This window comes from Argiope bruennichi, chromosome 7, assembly GCF_947563725.1.
Source record: "Argiope bruennichi chromosome 7, qqArgBrue1.1, whole genome shotgun sequence".
Lineage (NCBI taxonomy): Eukaryota > Metazoa > Arthropoda > Arachnida > Araneae > Araneidae > Argiope > Argiope bruennichi.
The window spans coordinates 87,809,635-87,830,251 of record NC_079157.1 but is presented as its reverse complement, the minus strand read 5'-3'; the positions used below and the strand labels follow the sequence as shown (position 1 = coordinate 87,830,251).

General features: G+C 28.8%; 1 protein-coding gene across 1 annotated transcript in view; it reads left to right on the top strand.

The window, feature by feature from the left end:
- Window positions 1-20,617, top strand: part of LOC129976590 (uncharacterized) — a 466,684-nt gene that overhangs the window by 226,925 nt on the left and 219,142 nt on the right. The window lies entirely within an intron of this gene.

The following is a 20,617-nucleotide window of genomic DNA, read 5'->3' as shown; positions in this document are numbered from 1 at the left end:
CTAATTTTTTTGTTAACAAAGTATACATGTACCAAATTTAGTAGCTGTAGGTCAAATGGTCTGGCCTGTAGAGCGCCAGCACACACACATAGAGAGACAGAGAGAGAGACAGAGAAAGAGAGAGAGAGAGAGAGAGAAAGAGACAGAGAGAGAGACAGAGACAGAGAGACAGAGACAGAGACAGAGAGACAGAGACAGAGACAGAGAGACAGAGACAGAGACAGAGAGACAGAGACAGAGACAGAGAGACAGAGAGAGAAACAGAGAGACAGAGACAGAGAGACAGAGACAGAGAGACAGAGACAGAGAGACAGAGACAGAGAGACAGAGACAGAGAGACAGAGACAGAGAGACAGAGACAGAGAGACAGAGACAGAGAGACAGAGACAGAGAGACAGAGACAGAGAGACAGAGACAGAGAGACAGAGACAGAGAGACAGAGACAGAGACAGAGACAGAGACAGAGACAGAGACAGAGAGAGAGAGATGCTGAAATTTTATTAAAGTGCTCCCATTTTCATACATTGTTTTCTTTCTGGCAACGCACAAGTTTTTTGGCAACATATAACTTTTAGAACTAGGTACATAAATATATACAGAAAAAAAAGACAAAATAAATAAATAGACAGAAATTTAGAAATATATTTAGTACAATGAACCGAACGGCGCGAGTCTTCTAAAATATAATATTTGATATATTTATCAAAATTTGAAGTCTGCAAATGTTTTGCTGAAAAAGCTTTTAAGATCAAAATACACAAAATATTTAATTGAAAATTTTCTCACCCACTAATCCCTGCAAACAAGTAAATCTCTAAAATCTGTTAAAGTATTTAATAATTTCATTCCACCAAGAAGCAACACTCATTTCCATAAACACAACAAAATATCAGTAATATTTTTTCTCTGTACGTGAGTGGCAACACACAAATAAATGTTTCATCACTTGTCTGTAGTAGCCATTTTATACAAAAAAAAATCTATACAGTATAACAAATTATTAAATGAATTTAAAAATGAATTAGATCATTAAAATCATAATGTTAATATTACATAATCAGAAGTTTCAAGAATTTCTTAATTATTCTCTAATTGTGTTCAAGATACTTTAGAAAATTCCTGCATTAAATCGATTTTAATTAATCCTCAATATTTTATAATTAAGGAATGGCATCCCCCCAATTTAATGCTAAAAGTTTTCAGTTCATATACTGAATATTCATGAAGTATGGGCCTTTTTTTTTTTTAGAGTTTTATGAAAGTCCATTGATAAACCTCTTTCAAAAATGTTTGGAAACCAGTATAAGTTCATTTAATATTTTCTAATACCATACCACATTCCTTCTTCGCATTTTTCTTAAATACCATTCAATCTTTTATCTTTTAAAGAAAATTTTCCATTAAGTCATTTACTGCAGCGGACACAATTAGCATAAAATTTTTTCTAAGACTTCTACAATTTCGTGCATTTCTTTGTAAACGATTAAAAACATTTTAGTGGGTAAGTTGTTGCTTTTCTTTAGTTAAGAATTCTGATAAATTAACAGCAAATATAATCGTGATTTTAAATATTTTTAGAAGCAAAAAATAAATAAAATTTGGGCTTAATAATCATATTATGGATAACGCTTAGTTTTTTTTTTTTCGGTCAGTTTTTTTTTTAGTGTTTGATAATTAAAGGAATTATAGAATTTTTTTTTTGCCCCTTCTCAATGTTGCGTCTTCTAAAGAACTATTTGCATGCGATGCTGCAAAATCGAATTTTCACTCAAGCGTACAAACAAAAGGTAATTAAATCATTTTTATTTATTGTTTCCAACATAATCGCCTTCGGTTATTCTTGACGCTATCTTTAGATAATTGTCTTTTTTATGTGTGCAAGTGATATCTTTCATTTTATATTATTTACTGTTTTCATGAATTAGTTGTGTCTTAATACGCATTCTACCTTTTGAAATTTTACTTCCCATGAAATTACCCAAGTATTCTATTATCCTTGCAATTTGAAGATGAGTTCTCACTTTTTACTTTCTTGTATACGCAGTATAGAGCAAGTATAGTAATTGTCACAAAATTCAAACTCGAGATTTTGATAAATTTATACGTTTTGACTTTGTTGAGTTTGAAAAACGCATTTTTGGAAAATATCCGTTTTGTCTGTCTGTGACAAAGGTAATTCAAAATCCCTTTGAGTTAGACAAATGAAATTTGGTATACGGTCATTACACTAAATTTGCAAATTTCTACCAAATTTTGAGTAAAATAAGTTCTGAGAATGTCCGTATGTTTATCTGTTCGAGTATAAGTTAACACGATTAGTACAAAACGAAGAGAGCTAGATATATGAAATTCTATACAAAGATTTAACATGAACAGTGAACGTTTGAGAGAAAACCCACAAAGGGTTGTCTGTCTGTCGGTCGGTCGGTCGGTCTGTACATTTAAAAACATGTTAACGCAATAAGTCGAAAATGCAATGACTTGAATGTATCAAATTAGGCATGGGATGTAGTGGCTAATAGAACAATTTTGTGTCAAGTTTTTATTTTAAACAGTAGGGAAAAACGCGTTTAAAACAAATGAGGTTTTGGAATATTTTTGACCACATGCCGGAGATTAATCGCCAAAAAATTCGCCAAAGATGACATGATTCAGATAAATGCTAAATTCAAGACAAAAATTAATATTTCGCAACTATTGTAAGTAAATGTATATAACGTATATGTAAAGTATATAATGTAAGTAAATGTATATAACGTATATGTAAAGTATATAATGTAAGTAAATGTATATAACTTTTATGTAAAGTATATAATGTAAGTAAATGTATATGTTACATAAGGCGTTCTCTGGCAGGACAAAAGTATTAGAGAGTAGGCGAGGAAGTTTTGAAAAAACCGCTCATATTGGTTTACTTTTGCTTCCTATGAAGTTACTCAGATATTCTATTATCCTTGCAGTTTCAAAATGATTTTACGGTCATTATTTATTACTTTCTTGCATACGAAGAATACCAAGAGAAAGCATTGTAATCATCATAAAAATTTAAACTCGAGATTCTTTTATAAATTTTAAAGTTTCAGAATTTCTGAAAAAATTCAGAAATGTCAAGATTTTGACAAATCTTTATCATTCTTCTCGAGTCAGAAATATATATTTTTGGAAATATGTATGTCTGTGAATACAATAGCTCAAAAATGTTTTCAGTTAGACAACTGACATTTTTATGTTTTTTTCCACTAAACTTATAAATTTTTATCAAGATTGTAACAAAATTCCTTCATTCATTCATTTGATGTCTGTCTTAGAATAAGGGAACCCGATAATTTCAAAACAAATTGAATAATAATAAAAAGGTAGTATATAGTTTTAATAGATGAACTATAAATTCTTATATACGCATGCATGATAATTCTAAAATTTAATGGCTTAGAAAAATGAAATTTGGTACGTGATCTTCTTAAGTTATAGTAAAAATATAATTTCAATCACCATTTGGCTCAATAAGGCGCCAAAAGTTCATGTTACCTTTTTTTTTATCATTGTATTACAAAGCCCTTAGATATTATCTTCTGAAACTTTGAAAATAAAAAAACTGAAAACTCATGGCGTTCAAGGCTCAGCCTAATTTGCATAAACTTTATGTGGGCGCCAATAGAATGCCTTTTTTTAGTAGTAATTAAAAATGTTTTGAGGGGATGATCCTCGTTGGTTTAATTTAAACTGTAAAAACCAGACGATTACAATAGTTTCACTTTTGTTACAGCTCACTTGCAAGAATATAGGATAAAATGAAATATTTCTTAAGCCATGAAAGGCAAACCATTTATTAAAGTTATAATTTTAAAATTAATGATTTAAAAGCATCTTATTCACTTATTATACGGATATGTATTGTATCGCATGCATCAATATAAGATTATTTGTAAATATAATATGAACATTTGAATCTTTCTTCTAAAATCTTTAATTCTATTTATAGCTTTGCATTTCCCATTTCATTTTTAAAAAATAATGTTTCCTAAAAATAATGTTTCCATCGAACAATTGTTTCCTAAATTATTACACTCAATAGATTCAAGATATCATAAAATAAATATTGATGCGAAAATGGAAATAGCCTTAAACCGTCCAACATACCTGCTTTTCTTAGTTTCCTATAAATGCTTATCGAATCCTACCTCCTGCATATTAATTACGATACCCACGCAATCTTCCCTACGTTTTGCTAATTGGCCATGTTAATCTCCGTCCCTAACTCCCTTGCCAACTCATTAAGAGCGTGATAATAAGTGTTTAGAGGCAAACAGAATTCAATTTCGAAACTCTTCATACATATTTAAGAAGCAATTGCTGCGATGGTCTTTCGGTTATGTGTGCAGCAGAAAATTAGTCATTAAGGCCCTAGTTGTCTATTTGCATAAGCGTTTCCTCATATTGAGATTTTGATAAACAAATACTAACATCTGAGTCTTTCAATCGTCCTACCTATGCTTCCTTATCCGGGCATCTTGTCTAAATGTACATTTTTTTTAATATAAAAATTTCTGCTACATCGTGAGTTCCAGACATCTATAAATTATTAAAAATGTACATTTTTTATTATTTTGCAATCCAGAATCATTGGTATATTTATATCAATTTGAGCAAACGCGTTGCAAATTTTCTCCATATTTTTAAAGCAAAACTAAAATAAATAAATAGCTATTAATAGCATGATTCGCACTACCGAAATTATAATTTAAGACAATAGACCTTGGTTCTAGCCATTTGGCCAAATGACCATTTACCAGCTAGTCTACTGAGAATCTAACATCGAGGCTTCATATGTCATACGAATTTGGCATCTGTTCAACGTATTGAAAATTATAATAGAAAAGTGCAAAAAGTAAGTCCAAAAATAGTTGCTGTATCGTTGAAATACCTGAATTTTTCAAATGGATTTCGTAAGTCATTGGATGTAGAAATCTTCTCTAAATGCACAACATTCAGAATGGAATGGCGTCTGTGTAGTTGCGAGCTCTAGATCTTTGATGATTATCAAATTTGTATATATTGTTAACTACGGATTTGAATTTTACGAAGCAAAACTATTAAAATCTTAATGTGGCAATTTATGAAACATATTCGGAATTATTTTCAAAATATTTAAATAATGTAGAAAGCACACGAGAAAAAAAATTGCTGCTGGTATCAAAATTTGAATTTATTATAGCAGGAATAATCATTCTATGAGAAAGACAAATAAAAGATCTTTTCCCGCTAAGATAAATGCATAAAAAAAAGGTAATAACCTAAATGAAACCTATTGAATAATAACTTAAGGTGTACGTACACACTTGAAGATTTTTTTTTTAAATTTTAACTTTAAAAATCCAGTTTTTTCACAGTAGGTTATTAATATATGTTTAAACTCATTTCAGTGAGAAAAAACCATATTACACTCATTATTAATTCATTAAATAATATTTAATGAGCTAATTAGCCTATTTTTTGAAACATGATACGCATTACGCATGATACACATGAAACATTATTACGCAATAAAAAAAATATTCAATATTTTGAACGATTTTCGAAGTTTCAAGTGTGTACATACACCTTGAAAAGGATACTTCATTACGTAATAAAATTATTTTCTAAAGATTTTTTTAGTTGTTTTACGAAATTCAGTTTAGAACTCGTATTAGAGACACACATCTCAAGTAAAAAATCTCAAGATATTACTTTAAAATGCATGGCTGATCGTTGTACAATTGGTCTGTGATTTCGAATAAATGAAATAAATGCTTAAAACATGAAAATTGCATTCTGTATTCGAATATTCTTTTTATTTCTTATAAATACATTGTTATACATGGTAATTATTTTAATTTTTCAAATAATATTAATACAAATGCTTTTAATGTTGTTTCTAACTTCATTAAAGTTTATAATTGTATTTAATTAGTAAACTTCATTCTTGAGAAAATATTTTATCAACATCATTATAATTCAGTATAGAATAGTATACAAAATATTTCCCCATGAAAAAAATTTATCAGAAATATGACGAATAAAAACAAATTTAGGAATTCAAAATCTATGCTTAACCTTTTTTATAAATATATTGATTATGCAAATAACCAAGACAAAAATTAGAAAAAAATTCAAGAGATTTTTCAAAGAACTTTATTTCAATTTCAGAAATATCATCCTGCTTAATAATAGAATATCTTCATCATATCTTTTTAAAAATAAACGTAATTCCTATGATAATAATGTAGTTCCTATGATAATAATTATCACAACCGATGATGATCAATTATTTCCAGGAGAAGTATTTTTTCATTTCAATGCAACTGTATTTTTCTAAATATTCAAATAGTTCAAATTTTATTCTTTTTTTTTTAAGTTTCTCCATCTGATCCATTCATAACGGTCATAGATAATGACGAACGAAAACATGGGAAATTTTTCAGCCGGATACCACAGGTGAAAAAAAAGAAAAGAAAAACGAAATATATTAACAAAGAAAAACGACATCCGAAAAAGTAATTAATAAAATGCCGAAAGAAATTATCAAAAGAAGAAACGATACAAAATACATAGTAAAAAAAAGTAGCCAGCAAACATAATTATGTTGAGAAAAATAAATAAAGATTTAATTACTTTTGTTTTAAAGCTTGAATAAAGATTCGATTTCTCTGTATCGCATGAAATTAGCTCATTAGATTAGAAAATGCGAAATTTGGAAGGAAGAATTAAATAATTCCCTTGTTTAATTATGTGGTTGCGCAAGAAATGGTTAGAAAAATTGTAATTATCCACAATAAGATTATTATTTTAGCGCATTAAACATCTTTATGCTCTAAAATAATATGATTCATGTCATTCATAAAATTATATGATTAATATGATAGGACTCATTTAGATTTCGTGGAACACTTTTTATCATAACTATTCACAACCCCAAAAAATTCTCAATTTTTTTAAAGATTTGTTGAAAATATTTGGATAATATTATAATTTCACAATCAAATAAACTTCCTTAAAGAGAAGCAAAAATAAATTGCATCTTCATTTGAAAATTAATTTTAAAATCAGCATTTTTAAATTCACTATTGTTTTTCTAATGTAAATATTTTTACTCTAAACTGTGTTTGTATGCACAGATCTACTAAAAGTTATTGCTACAAATTTGTAAGTTTAATGTTTAAAAAGAGAGTGTTACGGATAGATCTAATGTTCGTTGAATGGATGCCAAATCAATGACTCCTGGCCTTGGCGACAAATTTCGTGACCATTTGGCAAAAAAGGTGAAAAAAAAATCTCAAAACATTCGGAAATTTTAGCAATATCTCCTTTAGGACTCGAGTTCCAACATTTGTTCTAGAAGTTTGGCAGGAAAACTGTCAAAAACTAAGAGTGAAAGCAGGTCAATTTTTGAATTCTTTTTGAGCACTTTGTGCTGTTGGAATAGTTTAATAACGATTCTGCAACTGTTTGCTGCTGCAACAGTTTAATAATGATTAACTTGTGGGCAACTTTTTATGCAAGAGCTGCTCTTAGTTATGCTTCAACTGGGTTTTGCTTTTGTGTATTAAGAATATATCATTGTTATTTGTTATGGAACCTGTTGGACTTTTCCCTCACATTCAATGGATGGATTTTGTAATATTTCTCTGAACAATATTACATAAAATTGTACTAGGTTTTTAAGAGATATCTAATACTGAAGTGAATGAGACGTTTATGTTGTCATATGCAGCGCAATATCGAAAATTTAGCACTATCTCGTTTTAAATCTTTTGAATTGTTAGTAAATTATTTGAATATTCTATTACATTATGATCAATAATGCTGAGCATAATTTTTTAATCAATAATTTAAATATACTATAACTAATATAAAAGTGAAATTTTCTAAAGTAATTTAAGTATCTATTGAATGCTCAATTTAAAAATTGCACGAATGTTTGCGAATTTCTAAGGAATTAAAGCATCAGTTTTAATTTTTAAAGGAATAATTAATGATAATTTAAAAAAGAATTTAAATCAACGATATTTTTAATTATGTTTCTAGATAAAATCTTTAGTACGAAAATTATTAATTTGTGCGATTTAACTTGTTAAACTGTTTGATCTGCGAAATTTTAACAAAAATTGTGAAAATTCATTAATTTTTTTGAAAATTGAAAAGGATTATTTTACATGAATGCCTGCATTTTACATACGAATTAGAATTAAGAAGATTAATTAAATTTTAACTGGCTCTCTAAGTCATCAAATTAGTTCTTTTATATAATTAACACTAATTTTAACCCCCCCCCCCGGGGAGCACTTCAGATGTTGGGAGCAGAAGTTCCAGCATAGTGGTTGTCTCTCTTCGCCCTTATAGTTTCGGAAGTGTTGCGGGGTCACCTATCTTTTTTTTAAATGTGTTTCTCTTACGGGAGGGGCCTTACGGATCTACATAGGCGGTGATAGCCCTTAGGATTCAATTATAGTTTCTGCCTATTCTGTCGTGAGCTACGATTGTTCAGATTTTATCCATTAAAATATTCGCAATTAAATTATTCAGGGTGGGTCGGAGTATTTGAATATAATCACTGTAATTTTAAGGCATTAGTTAAATATTTTGATTAATTTTTATACTTTATTTCATTAAAAATATATAATATAAACTAGACATCAAAAATATTATAACACTTTCAGGTTTAATTGAAATTCATAGAAAATCAATCGCATTCGGTTACTAGCGAATTCACTTGGAATATTTAATTTCCAGGAAGTTAGCCCTTCTTTGCATTGTAATAAAAATTTCCATCATAATATTTAGTAAGCAAAAAATTGTACTCCAAACTGTTGTATTGTAAATTGGTTTGTGCTGGCAACGTTTTTCACGACTATTACGTAATAAGGAATTTAGCTTTTAAAAAAAAAATCAAATGTCACAACCGTTATAGTTGGTTTGAAGTCATTCAGCTGTTGCGGAATGACTCACTGTGTTTGTTGTGGTTCAAAGAAACATGCGATTTGTTGAATATTTTTTATAACTAATCAGATTTTTTTTTTTTTTTTTTTTTTGCTAAAAAGGCGATAATGAGTGTTGGAATTTAGAAGTGAGAAACATTGAAGGTTTTTAAGTTGCTAGATGATGGATATTTCCATCGTACTGTTTAATTATTTTATATTATATATTTATACTAAGTTTTATTAAACATTTTCCCTTTAATCCAGAGAATGAATTATATCACCCTGATTTATTTTACAAAAAAAAAAAAATTAGGCAAGGAAGGGTTAAATTGTTAATACGGAATACATTTACTTAAAATTTCACCTTCTTATATGATAAGAGTATTAACCTTTTATTCAAAAAGAAAAAAAGAAGAAAGGAAATGAAAAAAAAATATTTAAAAATTAATGTTCTAAAGAAGAAATTTATTTTATCCTAATTATTTTGTTACTTGTTTTATCTTATTTCATCTTTTTCGAATTAGAACCATTAAGATGCGAGATAAAAAGCATTAACTACCTTTTTTCTTTATTGCAATAACTGTAAAAGATAAACGAGATTTTAGCCATATTTGCATAAAATTCTCCTCACGATTATCTCACACGAGAATAATCATTTCTCTAAAAAAACTTTCAAAGCAATTGAATTCTTATAAAAAGTTTCCAAATGGTCCATTTTTTGTTGATTCCGTTAAATGCTGTGCACTGAATAATTTGGCACTGGCAAAGGCGATAGGAAACTTGGGAAACTTCACAGCTGGGTAAAGCATAGAGAAAGAGAAAGGAAATAGTAACTAAATCTTGAAAAAATGATTAATAGAAAAATGAAAAACTATCAAATGAAATAAGAAAAGAAACCTCTAAAAGCAGAATCAAGAAATATTTTGGGAAAATAAGTAATTTAATTACTTTTATTTTAATACTTCAGTGGAAATTCGATTTCGTAATATTGCATGCAAATATCTAATTAGAAATAAAAGAAAGAGGAAAGAAAAAAAAGTAAAGCGGCATTGTTTTCTATGTTTTTCTTGAAATAACTGATATTATAGAGAAAAAGATTCACTATGAAATTTAGAAAGATTCTTCATAAATGAAAAATAACAGTAATTTTCAGAAAATGTTTTGTTTTTCTTTTTCACAAAGATATGCACGAAAGCGTAAAGAAAAACCTTTTATGTTAATAATATTTAGTTTCTCAAATTTCTCATATTATAAAAGTATTCTCCACATGATGGGTAGAATGTTCGGAAGAAAGATACAAAAAATAACTATTTTTTAAAAATCTCTACTCAACTTCGTCGACTTGTTAACATTTTTGAAAACTGTCCTTTCAGTAAAAGTCTCACAAAATTCTTAAAAAGGGCAAATTCTTAACCAAAATAGTTCTTTTAACATTAAAAAGGATTATGTAATCCTATAATAATTAAATAGATGAGTTGTAATTAAAATAAAATTAATGTAAGAATTTTTCAGAAGTATGTCTTGGAATTTCTGCAGCATAATTAATTCCCCGAATATTTAGGAATATCTGCAAAGAACACTAAACGATCTCAATAAATTAATAAATAAATACCTCTTATTAAATATTCATGCAAAATAACTAAAAATTGAAGGTATTAGAAAAATAGAATTTTCATTTAGTTAACGAAACTTCTAATGTTCCTTGAAGTTACTGAAAATTTCATTAAACATTCGAAAGTATTAAACCTAAACATATTCTGAAAGTCAGAAGAAATCGAATTTAGAAGAAATAAAATTCAAATCTCAACAACTATTATTATCAAAATCATTACTGAACTGAAAACAATTTCATTGAAAACAGAATGAATTAAATCTGCTTTCAATAAATGGAGACAGAATTCATTATTCTGAAACTTTTATTTATAAGGTCTCCGAGTTTACTAGGCGATTTTGAACTGCGCCTAGATCGTCAAGCTCTAATGTACATAAGATGCCACGATTTCGACAAGATGGTAAATAATTTATTGAATTTTTTTGAAGATATCCCGCGGAGACTGTAAAAATAAAAACAATACCTTATATTTTATATCTATTATTATGTAAGTATTTTCCCATGTTACAGTTATCACATTTCATTACAAAAATTTTAGATGTAGACAATTCAGTTAATTTTAATATTTTAAAACAATTATTCTTTTTTTTTTTTTTAGCCTTTTGAAACCATTCAATAAATTTTTTTTTTAATATCAAGATAAAACTTTAATGTTACATCACTCAATTTTATTAAAAAAATTTCTTTACATATTTCTTTAATGTTATTTAATCATCTTTAAGAAGAAACTATTCTTAGATTTTAGAAAGCAAAACGCATAAGCATAAAATTTTATTGAGAAATCAGCACTTATTTTTAAATAACACATCTTACAAGCAATGAATTCATACAATTAATGTTTTTGAACCATAAAAACAATCATAATCTTATGATGCATAATTCAGTTTTTGCAGTTTTTTCTTACATACTCTAAAAATTAAGCAATGGAATTATTTAATTTGTTTCTTTGTACTTTGTCTCTTTTAATGAGCTATTTGCATGCAATACAGCAAAATCCAATCTTTATTCAAGAGTTAAAGCAGGTTCCTAACATAATAGTTTTTATCTAATTTTTATGCTAAATGGAAGATTCTTTTTATTTTGGAAATAATTTCCTCGGGTTTTCTATCATTTTTTAAATATTTCTTTTTCCTCTTAAGATTTTATTCCCGTTTTTTGTTACCTGTGGTGTCCACCTGGAAAATTTCCCATGGTTTCTTCCGCCTTTTTAATGCTTTTGTGTGAGCTATATTTAATGGAATTATGAGAAACAAAAGTATTTGAAGATTTATAAAAATAAAATTGCGTTGTAATTAAAACTACTTCGTTTGGATGCAATTATCACGGCGAAGATGATCATGATATAAATTTCGATGAAGAATAAATGGTTCTTATTCATTTTTTTTTCCTTTTGAACATTGTTTCTAATAGTGATTTAATTAATGTTTTGCGTTATCAGATAGGAATGCTGATGCCCACACTGGAACTGCATTTAGTTAAAAAGGGTTTTTTGCCCTTAATAAGCATGTAAAAAAAAAGTATCCTTTATTGTTTTACTTTATTTGTTTTGTAGAATTTTCTTGTATTTAAATTGTTTTATTTTGTAAATATGCCTTGCTGATGCAATGTATTTCGATAAATCTTTAAATGAAAAAAAAACAACACTTTTTTGGATAAAAGATAATAAATTAAGGAAGATCAAAATTTATTAAAAAAAAACAAAAAACAAAGAAACAGCAGAAGTGTACTCTCTGAAACTTTCTGGTATATTCTATGGATTATTTACCGTATGGCATTGCCGAACGATAGTTACGAAAAAAAACCTTTAGTATACGGTTTTTGAGATTAATAGTTAAGGTAAAGTTAATACAATATCAAAAAACCGTATATGTATTTTGGAAGCCTTTTTTCCAATAAATTAAATCCAAAATTTATCACAGAGTTAGGCTGCAATTGTCACTTAAGCAGTCTTCCCAAATATATTTGTATATTTAATCAAAAATTTCAAAATAATACGCGAAGTTTGGTTCTATAGTTTTATCAACTGAAATGACACCATGGGTAAAATCTTCCGAACATAGAATAACTTTAAAAACAAACATATTCTGGGTGTCTCAAAAATAACTGAGGGATTTTGAAAATCATTTAAAAAAGTCGAAATGTGATAGAAATACATGGTTTGTGAATTTGTGCTTTGAAATCAAAGAATTTTATTGCATCAAAATACAAATTTAATTAACATTGTCACTGACACGTAGCATAACAGGCAGTTTACAACAGATGTAGTTAAAACAAAGTTCTTGAAATCGCCATTTTGTATTCCGTCTCAAACTGTTAGTACACGTGGTTCAGATTGCAAGTTCACTGAGCCAAGGTTTTATTCCTTCGGATATTTCCAAAGTTTGACCACTTGGAAAAAAAATTGGAAATTTGTGCCTCATATTGCACCATGTTTTTGCTGCTAATAACGGTTACACTGAAAACATCGTTGATTAATTTTTTTGCAACATTTTCATACTGGTTTTTATTTTCCCTATTTCGCAGCGCCATCTCTTGGTAACTATGTTAACTAAATTTGCAATATTGTGGGATAAGACTTTTTGATTAATTTAATTGATCTTCAAATTCAGTCAGTCATTTTTGGGACACCCAATATATCCATTTTGTTATAGGAAAATTCAAATAATTTCAATCTTGATTATAAGCCTCACCAAGATATTATTGCCCATAGATAGAATATAATTATTAATTACTCGTAAACTGAATTCATTTACCAAAATATATTCCTCAAAAACTTTTATTCATTAATGGAATATTTTGGATTCATCATTCAAAGCTAACGAAAGGTATAGAAATATATCACTCATGGATGAATTATTGAAACAAAATGATAATTCTTTTTTATTTGATAGTTTACTTCCCGTGGTTGAGAGAGAGAGAGATGAATAAAGACTATGCTGATCAAAAATTGTTATGTCGGTAAGCAGGTTCTCGCTTCCCTTGATGACATTGAAAAAATGGGATTAATTAAAGCTATTTCTTAAAAAATGAAAAATGCATCTGTTTAAAGCAATGATATAAACCAATATTGCCTACCATATCGGCAATATTTCATTCAGAGAGAAGTTTATGACCCGAAGATACATACTTTGCCCATGCCATACTAAGTTACAAAGAAGTTCAAAAACATTACTTCATTCTATATTCTCTATGGGAGATAACAGTGACGTGATGATCAAGAATATTACTTTTTACGATATATTTCAATCCCTCAGTAACGTTTTCCTTTCTCCATCGTTCGAAGACTTCGAGATATATTTCACAATGAAACTTCGGCAGAGTCTTCAATCTTAAATATATCGATTTCGCCATTTTATAAATGCTTCTAACAAATCAGAATACTTAATGTTTTTTGTTTAAGTTTAACCCTTTATTTACTGACGGTACTTAAAAGTACCATTTAAATCTGGCTTATATTTTCGTAATATGACAATTTTGGCTGAAGGACAATTTTGGCTAAAAAACACGGAGAATGTAACCCCAATAGCAAGAAGATAATATAAGCTAAAAGTAGGAATTAAAAATAATTAATAATTAAATTAATTGAGATCTTTCTATTAATTAAAATATTTTTCTTGGGTTCCCTGGGATTATTCTGCAAGAAAACTTAACTACTAGTGCAAAAATGAAGTTGAAAAATTAATGGCAAATTAATTCATTAAATAAAGGGTTAATTTGAAATGGTACTTTTTTTATGTTTAGATATAATTTATAAAAGTTGATTGATATGATTAGATTTATACTATTAACATGTTTGATAAACTTTTGGTCTTCAACGTGTGCATGCATTGAAATATTCTGAGAAGCTAAACTTATCAAAATCTAAAGTAAACTATTTGAAATATCCCCAAACAACGGCATTAACATTTCTAAAATATTGAAAACTGAAATTTACCTTTCAATAAAAATTGAACTCGAGTTCGATTACAATTAACTTATCGTTTTTATAGTTCTTTTTCTTGAAAATGTTTTACAAATTTACCTACTTTCCTCATTTATCAACCAATTCTTCATATGAAGGAAACAATGATGCAAATCTTTGATTAATATTTTAACATCTAATTTCCTTCTGTGCACTTCATTTCAGAGCCGTTCCCTTAATAGAGATCTAAATATGTATGAAAAATTAAGAGAATGAATTCTGTTTCCCTCTTATTAGCATATGCTTAATGAATCAGCCAGGGAGTTAGGAACGGAGATTAACGCGGTCATTGAACAAAATATGGGGAGAAGATAGTACAATAATTAACATTCTGAAAGTGGCATTTTATAAGAGTTTAGTGGGAACTTAAGAAATCAGGAAAGTTCTCGAGATTTAGCCAATTTAATTGTCGTTAACAGAAATTCTAAGCTACAATGAAAATAATTACATATTAGAATTTTTAGAATGGAAAATCATGGAAGAATTTTCGAAGACAGATTATTTATTGGAAAATATATATGGAAATATTAACAAGGTGTTTTGAAACGGAATGGAATATATGAAATTTTGAATCGAATTCAATTTATTTGCGATGTTTGCAGCTACGACCTCTATGTAATGCAATATTTGCAAATGATTTACTTTAACCTTTTGACTACACATTTATTTGAAACGACTTTTGTATTTGAAGCGCGTTTAATTTTTTGAACATGTGAAAGCAGTAGCTTTTACGTAAGAATTCATTTATTTCTTATTGTTCATTAAATATACTGTTCCATGATACTGAGATAACTTAATTAGAATTACAAAAAAAAAAGAAAAATAGAAATTCAAATAAATACGGATAATACATGCAATAAATACAAATAATACATGCATGCATACATATACATTTCATATGCATATACATACATGCATACATACATATACATTCATACGCATATACATACATGCATACATATACATTTATATGCGTTCTGATACGTCCAATGTACCCAAAGGGTTAAGCTGAGAATGATTAATTTTATACATTATTCTTTCACTTTTTTTATTTTTGCATTTAATACAAAATTTTTATAAATGCTTTTTTCTTTTTTTTACGATTTATCTCATACACAATTTTTTTATATAAAATATTTAAATGTTCTGATATTATCTCTTATATTACATTGGTATATAATTTGATACATACAATTAGACGTTATAATAAACGTTAAGCTTTAGCTATGCTCTGTAGAACACAGAAATGAAACGAACGCAAGAAAATTTGAAGTAGTTATAAATTAGGAAGTGATATTCTTAAAAACTTTTTAATGTTTCAAATATGGAATAACAAAGAAAGAAGATGCTATAATAGTTTAAAATCATTAAGAATAATCTTGAATGCTACGAAATGTAATATTTTTGTTCTTTTATAAAAAAATATACAAAGAAAGGTTTTATTGCAAATATATTTCAGATTCTATACAATTGAATGTTTTATCATTCAGAATTCAAAATCTTGCATTGGTTTTAATTATATTTTTCCAGTATTTCATCCAGTCAATTTTACAGTTTTAAGCAAATAAGTAAATAAAATTATAATTTACATTGTTTTTAGTTATTACATTTTCGATCTTTTTTTTTTTTACACAATTCTTAGAACATAATAGTGAATAATACAGTAGACTCCCGATTATCCGCGGAGCGGATTATCCGCGCCTGCCGCACTTAAGTTTATTTTTTTTTTTTTTTTACTTCTAAGCAAAGAGAAAATGCTTTCAAAGCAAGAAGCAAACACAAATGACTGATTTCTTCAGAAAGGTGTCGTTTTACAGTTATGCTTTTGTAATTACATAATACATTACAGTATTAAAACAGTACATATGTATTAATTTTTCTGTGCATTCTTGGCGCCTTTCGTAAGTACAAAGCACTTTTCTGTTTTCATTAACAAAATGCATTTTAGGTTAGTTTTGAGTGATATACTAAAATATTGAGCGTTAGTTAAACATTTCCTGCTGTTTATTTTACATTTTATTGTACATAAAACGATTTTTCAAAGTTGGAATGACTTTTTTCTCTTTTGCTATACCCGTTTTTAGCTTTTTTCGGATTATCCGCGATTTTTGTTATCCGCGGCGGCCGCGCCACCCAATTCCGCGGATAATCGGGAGTGTACTGTATAAAAATGCACGTCACATAAACACACCTCACGCGTAAAAATACAAAAACACAAAGCATTTATTTGTTACGACAAGAGATTCGAGTCTGTTTTCCCATCTCTCTTTCGATTCAATATATAGAAGCTTTAAATGGCAACCTTAACCTGAATTTGGAACCGCCGGAGATAATTTACTTTGATAAGAGACATTTATTAAATTAATTCTATCCAAAGGAGACTTAATTCTAGCTACACATTATTCGCTGGTGACGAAAAAAGTTCAAAATCACTATCTATACCATTCTTAGACGCATGCGCAGTGCTTTTTGGTGTTTCATTCCGGTATCTGCTTCAGATAAGATGAACATCTGACTGTGGGAAGACACTGTAGCCAAAACATGGTGCTTATCTTCTGAGTAAGAAGGTCAATACCAGAGTGATCGAAAAGTATCGAAATCTAAGCATTTTATAAACATTTATCCGAGCGGGAATTTTTTTGTTTGAGTCTTTTAAAAGAGTTGCGACGTTCATCGCCGTTTAGCGGCGATCAGCATTTCTTCATCGTCCCATTTTATTACTATTATTTTGGCGATTTTTGAGTACGACGGGTGTAGATAATAAAAGACCAGCCTTTCAAATTTCACTTTCGAAATGTAAATGCTGGTAAATGATCAGTTAATATATTGCCAAAAGTTTTTAGAGACATTTTTGAACTGAGAACAAGCATTTTAAAGAGGTATGGAATGCTGAATGGAATCACGAAACTACTTTGAATGCGAATATATATGTAATGATATTTTAACTCTAATTTCAATTTAATTAATTTTCATAGTAACTTCATCTTAATTTAGCCCATAGTAACTTCATTCTAAAATATTCTCTTATTTCGTGATCCAATTCCACTGTCTCTACTTAATTCATTCAAGAGAAGCTTTGTTAAATTGCTGAATCAGCTAAAAGTCTAACTTTTCCACACTCCGCGTGAAGAGACAAAATACCGCTGATGAGGCAAATTCTTTTTTAGAATCTCCCTGTGTTTCCCCTACATTGTTCACACGTGCAACAAAAATCCCTATCGAAATCTCATAATACATTAGCACTGTAAAGAAGCATTTTCCCTATCAAAATCATAGGTTATATAAGACCAGGGATAAAATGTCCAAGAGCTCTTCCCACATTCTTTTCTGTGTGTTCGTCGCTTGTACATATGCTTGCTTCTTCAAAATGAAATAAAACGACGTCACAAAATTAAAAGTATCTTCATTGTCTTCAAACTGCATCATGCTTCACAACAAATAATATTACATATATATATACTTAAGTTGTAGCTATTTTGCTATCATGATTTGCATTAATTTGCGGAATTGCCAGTGAAAATTGTAAATATACATACATGCATCCATATGCATATACACACATACATATGCATATCCATACACGCATACATGCATGCATATCCATACACGCATACATGCATGCATATCCATACACGCATACATGCATGCATATCCATACACGCATACATGCATGCATATCCATATCCATACATATGCATATCCATACACGCATACATGCATGCATATCCATACACACATACATGCATGCATATGCATATCCATACATATGCATATCCATACACACATACATGCATACATATGCATATCCATACACACATACATGCATACATATGCATATCCATACACACATACATGCATACATATGCATATCCATACACACATACATGCATACATATGCATATCCATACACACATACATGCACGCATATCCATATCCGTACGCACATACATATCCATATCCGTACGCACATACATATCCATATCCGTACGCACATACATATCCATAAATACACATACATGCATATCCACACAAACACACACACATGCATATCCACACAAACACACACACATGCATATCCACACACACATCCACACATACACACACACACACACACACACATATCCACACACACACACACACACACATATCCACACACACACACACACATATCCACACACACACACACATATCCACACACACACACACATATCCACACACACACACACATACACATATCCACACACACACACATATCCACACACACACACACATATCCACACACACATATCCACACACACACACACATATCCACACACACACACACACACATACACATACACACACACATATCCACACACACACACACACATATCCACACACACACACACATATCCACACACACACACACATATCCACACACACACACACATATCCACACACACACACACATATCCACACACACACACATACACATATCCACACACACACACATACACATATCCACACACACACACATACACATCCACACACACACACACATACACATCCACACACACACACACATACACATATCCACACACACACACATACATATATCCGCGCGCGCACACACACACACACACGCAATAAAATCGGTATACAATTATTTGAGCTACAGAAGAAACACTAATGAATTTTATCTCACAGCAAAGATTTATTTTTTTTTATTTTTTATTTTCGCATTTTGTTGTAGAAAATAATAAATAAGACCCTACTCTTACAGTGATTTCCTGATTGTGTCTTAGAGAATTTGGATGGGGAAAAAAGTCATTACAGACCTAAAGGAGAATAATAAAAAAATAATAGGATTGAAAACATGTTTTTTCTATTGCGAAACAGAAAACGAAATGTTGTCAGTAAAGATTACATATTAAATATTTCTCAATAAGCTGAAATTTTATATCTAATTGAAGCTATGAAATAAATCATTCGAAAATAAAAGGAAGAACAGAAAATCTCAGTTACATGATGGATCTCAGAAAAAAATGGTTTTAATATTATTATCGTTATAATTTAGTATCAGTATTTCAGTACCATTATACAGTTAATATTTGATGCATCATTCAACAGATGTCAACAGATTTGCTGAAAAAAAAACTTCCGCAGCAGCCATTCTAATTATTTATAAATAATCTTTCCTAAGAATATCACATTTAGTTAATTCAAGGATAGATCCCCATTACAAAAATGCTTTTTAGTATCGTAACCAAAGGTTACACATTTACAAACCCCAAAAATTATTTAACTTCATATTTTATTATTCCCAATAGTTTCTTTGTTCACAAGCATAATATTGGCGTCAATCTTCAAAACACTGCCTGGAATCTGCTTTAATGGAATTTTCTTCTTCTTAATAGTTAGAATAATTAAATAAGTAAATATTAAATTCATATTTATTTAAATATAAATAAAATAACTATTCTTCAAACACTCTTTTAAGGATAAAGACTTGATTAAAATGAAGCAAAATTGAAGTGACCGAAGACTTATTTTACATGATTATTATTTAGGCTTATTTTACATGACGAATACTTATTTTAGATGTTTAAATGTTTATACTTAACCCTTATCGTAGCAAGATTGCTTTTTTGAAGAAAAGCAAAAAAAAAATGTATATAGGTAGCTTCTTTACGCTATAAAAATATCAAAGAATAAATTAAAAAATCGTGTAATAAGAATTGTTTAATAAAACTAAGTTAAAAATTATTTTATAGTGGTAGTATATTTTTATAACGTTGTATGTATGGTATACTATACAAAATGAACATAAGGGTTAAGAACACTTAATTATGTAAACTACTAATCAGTAATTGAAAAATTTTAGGCCTTATAAAACATAAAATAAAAAATATACCTAAAAATTGTAGGACTTATAAAAAATTAAAACAGAATAATTTCATTCTTTTGGCAAGAATAATTTGTCAAGTTTCTATGTGTTTCGATACGTTTATTTTGATATTAAAATATTTATAAAAGTCGAGCGTTAACTTAAACTAGAGCATGCATAAATATATATATCATGAATAATAAGGTAAAATAATATCAGTA